This window comes from Triticum aestivum, chromosome 2D (genome assembly GCF_018294505.1).
Source record: "Triticum aestivum cultivar Chinese Spring chromosome 2D, IWGSC CS RefSeq v2.1, whole genome shotgun sequence".
NCBI classification, from domain to species: domain Eukaryota; kingdom Viridiplantae; phylum Streptophyta; class Magnoliopsida; order Poales; family Poaceae; genus Triticum; species Triticum aestivum.
Window position 1 is genome coordinate 607345495 of NC_057799.1, and position 12083 is coordinate 607357577.

Below are 12083 nucleotides of genomic sequence, written 5' to 3' on the forward strand. Positions count from 1 at the left end.
TCGTTCACCGTATCGCGTCCAATACAGCTATGCCACAAGTTGACCTAACCAACTGGTAAACAAAACCCAAGTTAACGGATCGACCTAGGAATAGGATGAATAGAACCATTGAATCGTCACCCAATGGAGCAGAGAGCCTTCCTTTAAGAAAGAAATAACTCCCTACAACAACCGTGTTTCGAAACTCGATTCATTATCATACGAGAAATTTCATGACAAGAACCTTCATTCCTACAGAGAGGTTGAAGCTAAGTTTCAAGACCTAGTACGGGCAAAGCGCAGTTCAAAACCGAAAGGATCAAAGAAAAGGGAATATCACGAAGGTAAGCACATTCTATTTTTCTTAATTGACAAAGCAAAGGGAGTTATCAACCCTTTTTTCCGAAACCCTATAACGGCTAGTTCCCAATGCTCGGCTTCCTACCTCCTCTAACAAAATCAAAGGTAATATCCTCCGTTTTCCAAGAAGATAAGTTCTACGGCAAAGGATGTCAACGGAACAGTTTCGGCAAAGGCAAAGCCCGGGAGAAATCCAATAGCGTATGGCGATAATGTCATCCCCACCGAATCCTCATCTTCAAAGCATTTTCTTGCAAGGGCCTATCGCGAAAGAACTCAAGCCAATACTTTTTCATTTTCATGTAGTAGATCCTAGGAAACATACGTACGAGATATTTACAGCCCTTCTTCGGCAAGGGTATCCGGTAAAAGGAGGACGGTTCCTAATCTTTTGATCGGCAAAGGGTTCGATGCATTAGTTTTCGACTATGAACGAGTCAATCAGCTAGATCTACTTGCGGCAAACGGCACCTTCCTTTCCCAGCCAATGGTACGTAAGGCAATGGTTGTTATTGAAGTTCAGATCAGGGAATACCCTAGGTTTCGGCTTTTTCCACGGTTCCGTAACGGTAGGTTTCGGCTCCTCGCTACATCCCTTCCGCTCCTACTAAGGACGCTGCTGAACCGATAGAATTTGCCGAGCGAGCACTACCATAACTTATGGTATCTGACCAGTGTGAAGCATTAGCCATCCAGGGAATGAAACTATGCGACTACCTGCGCTGTCACACGGCTCCATTTATCGAAGAAAGGGATAAGACTGCTGCCATTAAGGCAATGAAATATACGAGGAAGAGTCAGGAGTTTGGCTGCGCCAAAGCAGAGGAACAGAGGGAAGCAGCCGCCGCTGCACGGGTCCTGCGCATTATCAAAACCAGGTAATGTAGTCAATGAACAAAAGTTTCGTTTACCACTGGGGTTCTTCATATGCACAGTCAGCTCAGGTAACGTCCAGAGGTGTTAATACAAAGCAAGAATTGGATTCTAAGTATTTCCATTTCGTGTTCAGAAGTCTGAAGCACATCATTTGCGGGAAGCAGCAAGGAAGAAAAGCGTACCGTATTGACGGTAGTGAAGAAAAGCGTACCGTATCGTACGTATCTCCAGAGCACGAACGTACGGTATACAACTGAGTTGCCCGACATCGAACGCAACAAACTTTCGAGCACCCTATTCATTTAGCCTCTTAATCGATGGAAAGAAAATAGAGGTCTACAGCAAACAAGAGCAAGCGACACTAAACTACAGTAGTGATAAATTGGCGGAACCTTCTGATAAAATGACAGATTGGAAACAAACGCCAACACGTCCAGAAAGTCTGAAGGATAAGGCTTCTCTCGTCCAAAGAACGGTACTGAAGGCGAAAGATACTCCAAAATATGTCATTGGATCCAGCTGCAACAATGAAGAGCGCCGTCTTGAAGAAATCACTTGCTGCTTCCTCCACCATATTCTCCAGTATCTGGTCTTTTCGAAGTAGCTTATTAGCTGATAAGCACTAGCTGAGGCATCTAGCTGATGAGGTAATCTCTGCATATAATACCAACCAAGTTGGTTGTTGTTACTACATGCTGCGAGCATTTGGGAAAATGACAGAAACAAAAAATGGGTTTCTAGCTGCATAAGCACAATTATACAGAAAGCAGTCTCCTTTATTCGTATCTGGGGAAAGGGTTGGTTCTCCAAATTCTCTTTAAAGAATGTTAAAGCAGTACTGTAATTTTCTGGTGAAATGGAAAGTGGTTGCTACCATATTGTTTGTAGTGATTACATCATAATCCTCATCTTCAAAGCAAGGCTATCCACCAGGGCTTCCAATGCTAGGCTAACCTCGGCAAAGAACCCAAGGGATTTGCAAATTCTTGAATCGATAGACTTTCGTACAACGGCAAACAAACAGACGCGATAGAGGGTTTTACGCTACTTCACAGTCAGCAGCAAGAGTGGATGGTATAACTCTAGCCAGCAGGCGGGAGGGAACGAAGCTCTTTCCTGATCTTGAGCTAGAATCCCTGACGTTGGTTGATTTAGCTGTGGTGTAGCTTAGGATCTTAAAGCTATGCAGCTGGGTTGATCCCTATCAGATGGAATGGAGCTTATCAACTCATGAATAGCATGGATCGCCTTCTACTATACCGGGCTAAGGTGCAACAATGGAAGCATACCATGGATAATCCAGAGATACATCCTACCTATGCCGAGAGCACAAAGATCAAGCTAAGTAAACAGGTCTAGTTAAAGCCCACTGGAGTAAGGAAAATACAATAGGTTGCTTTTTTCCCACCATACCTGGCAATGATTGGTATCCCTTGATATGTTAACACAAACTAACCAGTTGTCCCTTCCCCTAGAGGGGTTTCCTATATGGATTCGTTCCCCTGAGCATCTTCCATGAATTGACGTATATGAGCGTAGTTATCAGGTACGCCGGGAGCTGGATTCTATCCCCGGGGATAGTGATTGATGGCATAGAGTTTTGATAGAAAACTCGTATCAAAATCATACCAAAAGAAAGTCTCGATTCGAGGAACGGAATACAGGTCCATGATAGAACACAGACCGGTAAGAGAAAGGAAAGTAAGCATAGTCTTCATTGAACCGGAACTGTAAGATTGACTCGGGGAAACAGGAAATCCTTAATGCTGTGGGAAATCCATTGAGTATCCAAGGAAAAGGCAAGCTCAAGGTATTCTCCCCAATCTTTCCCTTTCGGTCAGACAACACTGGTCAATAGGATCGGGTGGGCTGGGCACATAGCCGGAGATAAGAAATGGCAACAAGGCTCAACAGAGCAGAGAGACAAGAATACCTATATAGAGACATGAGAACGAATAAGCCAAGGACAAAACGAGAATTCCGCATTCGGTGAAAGCTGAAGTCACATAGGGAAGGGAGTTTCTGCAGATGGAGAAAAGGGAGATATCACACTGTGTGTGATAGGTTATTATCTAGAGGATTGAGATTGGTATATGGCATTCAGATAGTCCTTCTGAACCGAAATCATGGAAAGACTAGGCTCACCAGGCAGAGAAAGCTAGATATAGCCTAAAAAACCTCCACTTACGGATTCACATACTGGTTGGTATGTTCATCAAGTTCTCGGTTACTACTTACGGTGCCCACTGACTCCCTTTATTGGTACGCCAAGATATCGCTCATAATGACTGCAAAGGCATATTTATTAGCCAGCTGTGGGATACTGCCCTAAAGCTGCTATTCCGGTGATTAGATCAAAATAGAGTTCTTTCTACAAGATCATCTCAAGTTGGTCAGGCGTCCCCAGGAGTGTTTCGATATCAGCAAGCACATTCTAACTATCTATAAATGGCATTTCGAGGTGAGAGAGAGTTCCAGCATATTACACAAAAGAGTGGGTAGACACATGCGTTGAGGCATTCCCTACAACAGGTGGATAAAGCCGTTTCTAGGCCATAGAAAAACATAGCATGTGACATTTATTTACATAGGACCAATCATAATCGTTTTAGATAAGAATCATTCAGGAGGTGAAAGGCAAGCACTTCCTTCCCTAAATCCTACTCCTGCCCTAAAAAAGTACTAACTAAAGCCAAATCGAATGAAATATGCCTCTCTACGCGAATAAGCAGAAGTGAGCCCAATAGAACAGATCAGGAAAGAGTTTACTAAGCTATCGCGCACAGTAAAGAGAATACCATATCTAGTTCCTGGCTAGCCCCCATCTTCGATGCATGGATCTGACTAACCGGAGCTCGGACTCGTGTGCTTGAATCCAAAGAAAATACTAGTATTCTGTTCCAAATTAGGCTTGTAATTAGAGTTACCAATGGTAAGGATTGGCGTGGGTTTAGAGTGGGTAGCCCGCTCGCTATCTATGTCTTTCATTCCCATGGATTGGAAAACATCTTACTCGCCATGGGGCGAAACTTCTCATCGTCAGCCTAAGTGATTGTTTCTGTAAGCTAGAGAGAAGTACCCTTGATTGGGTGCTTCGAACGCCCTTCGGGAAGTGAAAGTGAAGGTTGATCAATAGCTTGAATCAGGACGATGCCGCTTAGAAAAGTCTTGTATAAGATAACTAGCTTGACAATAGGAATTCTCTAACTTACTTGTAGATAACAAACTTGCTGAAGGAGGTTAAGATAGTTTTCCATTAATGGGGAGAGAGAAAAAGAGTCCTCGCTTTCATAATCAGTAATCAGAGTCCAGGCATCCTACACCCATATTTTACGACAACCTATGAACCGACTAACTCAATAGCTGGCCTTAGAGAAACTGTCCTAACTTATCCAAGTAGTCCTAATAAATGGCCATGATGAAATACTCTTCCTTTCCCTGCGGCACTCGCTTGAAGGACTCGAAAGCTGACTAATGCTGATAGGAAGAACTTTCAAAGTTCTTGTTAGTCCTTTCACTGAAGCTAGTGACATCATCTGACTCTATCAATTCATTTATATCTTCTTTTTCTTTCATTTATCTCTTTCCTATCTATACAGTGTATTACCCCAAAAGATACTGAGTTAAGCAAGCATGTGGGAAGTAAGCGAGCAGGGTGAGGCGGCGGCTTGTAGAAAATCCTCAATATCTATATCGGAGTCAGCATCTGTTTTTGTTTGAGTTTTGCTGTTAGCTTACGTCCTTTTAGCTAGTTCGACGTGTTTTCATTAGTCCTTCAAGCAAGTGAGCCAGTCGCGGTAGGTCTTTTTAGCCTTTAAGTAGTAGTCCTGTTCGAAAGATAGTTATCATAGTGAAGTGAGTTATTACAGTTTTTCGAGTTTCTTGAAGGCCAGGCAGTCAGCCAAGGAAGGAAGTTATGGTGTGGAAGTCTTCTAGTCTGTCTTCCCCTTCAAGCTCTCGAGTACACTAGGGGAGAGGTATCGAAAGTCAAAGTATAAATCAAAGTGAAAGTAAGAAGTATAAGTAGTAGGCTATCGATTAGGTTTTTCTACTTAATTAAGCTGCTTATGCAAAGTTTTAGAATTTGTTCACATAGGCAGCGTGATTGGGGGCATATTTGTTGCTTCCCAAGGTAGTTAGTTCACCACACAGGCATGTTAGTACTAAACTGCAGAAAACTATTAAGTCATCCAATTCATGCCGCATTGCAAGATTACTCTACCACTCTATAAATGGTATATAGATAAGTGTCTTCACTTCATCAAATGAAAATCAAAGAAATTGAGTACTAACACGTATTGCTATGGATGCTGCAAACAGGCTTTCGGCAGCAATTCCAGAAAAAAGGAATAGGTGTTTTAGCCAGGTCATCAAATCAGGGGGGATATGCCAAGAAGAAATCCATGGAAATCAGCATTCCAAGAACAATAAGTTGGCACTTTCTTTCATATATAAACTATTTATTGAGGGAAAAGATATGAAAAACTAGAGTGGAATCGATTGAATGCACTATCGTTATGCTTTGGCCAACCCTCTTTTCCAAGTTCCTCTTGTTTATCCAATCTGTATTCCAATCAGAAATCCAAGGTAAGATCAAGCCAAAGGGGAATCTAGGTACCGTTGACCCAGGAAATCAAGTATCAAAGGACCCGGGCAATAGGTTTATGACTGAACTGAAACTAGAGCAGGGAATAGCAGGATGCCTATGTTTCCAATACAGAAATCCTTAACAGAACAGAGCACAGACAATAGGGCCAACTATTGATCTTACTTTCCCTCAATAAATAGTTTGGATTGGATAAACAATCCTACTTTCATTCCAATCATAAAACAAGGGAAAAGATCAAGGGAGAAAACCCTTCCAAGAAAACTAGTAACCAAACCCTGACGAACTTGCATTTGTTGAGCGAAAAGAAGAGTTCAATAGGAAGAATGTATGAAGAGATTGAGATGTTTGGATCTTGGCTAAATTTATAAGCGAAGAATGCACGTGAAGTATTAAAGGTACATTCGACTATATCTCATTCTATAGAAACCATTTCTCAATCTATAGAAACCATTTGCTTTAGGTAGACGTGATGGTACTTCCACTATTTTGGCATCTTATGGAACCCAATTCGAGATATATAAACTAGATCATTGTTATTAGAAGGATGATGTCTTGGCTATGACTGAGTCATATATTAATGGAAATGGTTTTCTCCTTCGAACGTCCAAGTTGAGTCCAAGTAGTGGCAAACTAGAATCCTTCTTTTCTTTTCCCTTCATGGTTAGTTTCAGTTCAAATGACGAATTGAGACAGAAACCAATGGATTCCAGTGGCTGGGGGATCCTATGTCTATAGATAGATTCAAGTACCATTCTATACCCCTTCCCTAGCGCCCTATAGACCTGTTTTGCTAAGTGGGTCCTACTTAGCTGGTCGGCCTAGGGGGGATGCAATTCAAGAGACAAGTTCTACAAGTTCTCATGGCCGAGATCCCCGTATTGGTAACGGGGCTGGTGCTGACTCGTTCAGAGAACAGACCCCCGATGTTCTTGGGAAGAAAGAGAGAAGGACGGCCGTGTAAGGGAGATCCTATGTTGGAAGATATTGGCGGGTGTCATCTCGTTCAATTCTGGGTCAAATGACAAGAGGGCCGTTCAAGCAGATTAGAAGTAGATGTTGTTGAGAAAAGGTCAAAGTGCCACTATGGAGGTCGGAACAAGCGTCTACCTACCAAGTGAATTGTGATTGAAATGACGATGGCAACAGGTTGAGCTCTATCCACTGAAATTGAATCCATCGATGCGGTAAAGGACAGAGCAGAAACAAATCCTCCATTTCCCTGCCTTGCGACCGAACAAAGAAGAAATTCTAGATTGAGGAGACCTGTTGGTTGACCAACTGAAGGAAACGACGCCTCTCCTGCTTTGCTTACTTTTGGCCAGCATTCGTCTTCGGCTTACAGTAGCGTTTGCAGCTCTATTGGAAATCGAATTTCTATGTCCGTCCATAAAAAGCATCAACTTCTAGTGCCGCCATCCACCACAAGAGTAGGTAACCTGCTCGCTCTTTTCTCAATTGGAGGATCTAGGTATATCTTCCAACTCTCCTTCCAGCACACTGGCATACAAAGCAGCCTCATAAACTGCATTTTGTAACTGAACCTCCACAGTTTTCAAACCTAAGGGTGGATCAAAAGGCACTGGTATTCTCTAATCTAACTTGAACTCAGATCAATAATCAAGGGGCACAAGAAGAAGGCAAGAGCGCGATTCCGGCTAAAACCAACTCCGCGAGGAAAGCAGAACTCAGCGGTGACTGATCTGCTCGAACCACACTACTTACTTAGGCTCACTTACGAGAGCTCCCCTGACTCTGATCTCTGATCTAGTAGATGCGAGAAATCAATCCAACTGCATCTGATCTTATGATCTTTGTAGAGGACAAAGGTACTAGGGATATTTCCTCCATTTATATTTGTAAGAAAGAACTCCCACTATTCGTTAGTATCAGCCTTTAGCAGGTCTTGGTGAATCAAAAAAAGGCGTAGATAATGCGCATTGCTTTTGAGTTCGATTTGAACTAACTAGTTTCCATGGTTCTCCAGGAACCTACCGTTTGTTTGGAGTATAGCCAAATGGTAAGGCATCGGTTTTTGGTATCGGCATGCAAAGGTTCGAATCCTTTTACTCCAGATTATGAAGACCCGATCGGATTTGTTAAGAACGAGCTAACAACTACAGGGGAAGCGACTCAGTATCAACATACCACCTGCCCGTCTTATCAATGACAATCATCCGTTTGGATGAGGCCATTCTAAGGGTTGTTTAGGATTGGTATCTGCTCTCTTCCCACGGAGTTCTTGTCCCCATGACCAGTATCAGCAGAGGCAAGACCTGTAAGCATCAAGCCAGCCAAGAAGTAGAAGTTGGTAAAGATGGCACAAAAAAAAGAAGAAAGGAACTTGGTTGGTGATCTTACATACGGGAGGCCTTCTATAGAGTGAGGCAAATAGCGATTTTGCTATAGATACTAGGATCAGAAAATGGTAGTGGATGTGGACGCCGAACAGGTGGCACGAAATGCTCGTTCAACGGACGGAGTCATACCACCGCCTCCTCCTGCAAACGAGCAAGTTCTAAGCTTTATTGATCTTCTCCAGCTCACGAAACTCTGGTCTAATGCCCGCCTTTAGAAAGGACCTGTTTCTTCCTATTATTCATATCCGCTAGGGGTACGAAGGAGAAGGAGACCGGATGCGTTAAGCTAGTTGGTAAGAGTTCTTGTCATTATTGATAGTGGCCCTAGAGAAAGAGCTTACGCTGATTGTTCTAACTTCATTCATATTTGATTCCGCAACTGAGACCTTTTCCCACATCTGTGCCAGGAGGGCAAGCGGTCAAAGCAGAAAGGGTTCTCGCTTCTCCGTCTGGAAGAACACCAAATGGACCAAATCCTATCGATCTTTCCTTATGACTCGACTTCAAAAAAAGGCCGCAGAGGGCTAAAGGCAGTATCTTTAGTCTACCCAACTCCCTTGCTGCCTATTTCCTTTTATACAGTCATTCCGTGGGGCCACAAGCACCATCAATTGCATTATCCCCGGTACCACACATCACTCCAATCAGAATAAGCGGGAATGCTGGCTGGAAAGACAGAGAAATAGAATAATGAGAATCATATGGTCTGCTTGGGAAGATAAGCGAAGAAAGCTCTAAGGTTTCCCTTCCTGCATTCAGAGCTTATCAATTCGTCCCACACTATATAGTGAAGCAAAGCTATCTATAAATCGAGCATATCTTTTATCCAGAAGGTAGTGGGCTTTCACCCGTACTCTCCCTTCCACTTCACACTTACTAAATTAGGCTGAGTGTATGCGCACATGAAAACAAACAGAAAACGAGTGAGCATGCACTTTCTTTCTATAGACAACGGTCAAGTCTGCGATCCAAACAGTGATGAAAAGAATTCTCAAATCATTCGCAGATGGACGCGAAAGAAGGAAGAACCAAATGGCACTGCTTCCTCAAAGCGAGCTTCGGGTACCCGATCAAGGGACTAATGAAACACCAGTACATGTCATACAGAAGCTCCACTCATCCCTCCGCCAGCCCAACCTAAGTTTCTATCAGACTGAGCTATTCTTCAATCCAGTGCCCTAATCCTTACGAACTTGGGTCCAGAAAATAGTGCTATTGTACAACCTGGGGAAGTCAAAGCACATTCTAAGTGGGCCGCATGGGTCGGCCCTTTCACCTCATTCTTTTCCGTTTCCATGCTCTGAAACCGGGTTCTTTCACTTCAATCTCTCTCATAATCAAGCTGGTATATGATGCTGTTTCATCCTAGAATTATGAGAAATCCCTTGTTGGCTGGGATGGACCCTTAGTATAAGATAAGTCAACACAACAGGTTGTGTCATTTTCTCAAAAGACATAGGCTCGCCTTTCGGGGTGACTAGCTGCATTCATTGGTTTTCTTTCTTCCACCAACTTCATAACCATACTTCGTTGATGACAGGCAAGCTCAACCACAGTTTCTGTAGTTTGGTTCAATTCATTCGGTATTTCCATTTCCAATTGGTAAGTTCTATTTTCTCCTACCCAAGGAAGAAGATCACAAGCGGGAGTCCCCTCTAGGAAGAGATGCTTTCCAAAGGCCGTACGCTACCGTTGAATGGCCAAATAGGGATTGAAACAGAGTAAATAACTAGAGTATCCCGTCGTAGTGGTAGCTGCATTTACGCGACCAGGTCCGAGCCACGGGACAAGACCAAATTGGATTGGATTTGTCACATCCGCGGATGGAAGACCGTAGATTTCTCACTTTCCCTACTCGGAGGGCACATGTATGTAGTCCGCCTATATCTACTAATTTATTCGGAGAGCACCATTAATAGGATTCAGAAGTCGTACAAGCTATGGCGGAGCCGTTTACCCATGCACCCAGTTCTCCTCATATTTGATTCTTTTTTTGGTATCATTGGTTCCATGTACGTCTTTTGGGCGAGCTTTCTTCACTGTCATCAAAACCAACGCTCAAACCGAAGCTTTCCGAGCAGTTGTTTATTTCTCACTTTAGCTGTTGTCATTTTCCTCTTCCGAATTAAGCGAGTGAAAAACAAGGGGATCAGAAGAACAAACAATAAGAATGAGGGATTGAAGTCCGTTTCCTTCGTATCATATTTCAACGGATCGGGTAGTTCTAGTCGTTTTTGATTACTCCTTCCTTTTTCCCATCATTTGACATAACATAATTAAGAAACTGTTTGATGGTCAACTGAACGAGTAGAGAAGAAAAATGCCCTTATTCCAAAGGAAGTGAGTGCCAAAGCAAAAATAGAGTAAAGAACAAAAGAATGAAATGCAAGGGTTGCATCCGCTGTTTCAAGTCCGGACGGTTCCTCCGCTAGGTTATTGAGTTGGCTCCCCCATTATTCTTCATCAGACAACACACACTTAATGAAAAACGAGGTATCTTTTTGGAAAACTTCTCTACTTACGACTTTGTTAGCGCTTTGAGGGCTTCACTATGTTCTCTAAAATCTTGTATAAATAAGAAAGAAGTCTTTCTTGGGAGATGACTCTGCTGATACCGAGTTTCAATGCAAAATGGCTCCCGCTTCTTCTGAAAGAAAACTGGGGAAAAATCAATATGGAGCCGTCAGAGGCTTATCTGGCCGATATGACTTCCTGAAATTCTTTCCAGATAAAAACCTAAAATGGAGGGGTTGTGGCTTTGGCTCCAGGCTCAAACTCTATCTTGTGGTAGACTGCCCTCCTAGGGAGCGCTTGGGCAACTAACTTGTGGGGCATGACATCCCAAATTCATCATTTACATTAGGAATTCCCTGAAAAAAAGTCTTATGTGTATTGGATCCGCTCTTCTGTTAGCATGAACACATGAATGAGATTCTTCTTATTCTTCCTAAATAGAACCCCCACCCTCACCTTTCTTAGGACTATCAAGCCTTCTCGAATTAGGTCTATGGTAGAAGCTTTGAACGTAGACCCGGATACAAATCTTTCACTCACTGAAAAGTGAAAACCTGTGACTATATCGTCCTAAAGATGGATGCGGCGGGAAGAAGTGGCATTTAGAAGTGTTGCTGACTTTACATTTAGGTTTCGGCATAACAAAGCTTGCACTGTCTTTTCGCACTTAGGCGCACAGCGTGCCGTTGGTAATGATTCTACTACGGTGCTGCAAATTCGCAAGCTGATCCTAAGTAATCGTTGTTGTTCAGTGGATTCCTCCGGAATTACTTCGTTAGGATTGAAGAATTGCAACAATTCTTCCTGAATAGACTCGATTCTCCCATCGAGAGTTTCTTTGAAAGTCTTACCTAAACTCTTCCGACTAAATATGAGAAAGCCTATAAAACAACAAGCTACTATCATTTCTTCATTATAGATTGAGATCTTCTTCGGACTTGATGCACAAATAGATGGAATAGCAGCAAATAGCATATTTCTATCCTTCATATCCGTAGAAAGAAATCTCATCTCCAGGTAACTCCATCTTTTTCAGCTCTGCTCGCTCACTTTTGAAAGGAAAGGAGACTGATCTTGACGTCGGCGTTGGTTTTTCCAACGAAACGAAGAAGTTTTGGATTGAGATTTCACATAAGCATTGCACAATGATCCGCATTAGGCAGGGAGCAGCAATGATACCGCTGGCCGGGAATAAGTACCTATCCCTCTACTAATTATGATGTTTTTCGTTCTATTGAAATCCTGCGTCGGCCGATGTTTCATTAATCGATACCGGGCACATCCATCACATCAACTATTTCACTTTTCATACGCATTTATTGACGGACCGGTAAACTAGACCCAAAAAACTCCTATTTTTAAAACGAAAGACCCATCACAAAATTATG

At 42.8% G+C, this 12083-nt stretch overlaps 1 pseudogene; it reads right to left on the reverse strand.

Moving 5' to 3' along the window:
* Window positions 1–11050: 11050 nt before the first annotated feature.
* Window positions 11051–11770, reverse strand: LOC123050366 (ATP synthase protein MI25-like; annotated as a pseudogene).
* Window positions 11771–12083: the final 313 nt, after the last annotated feature.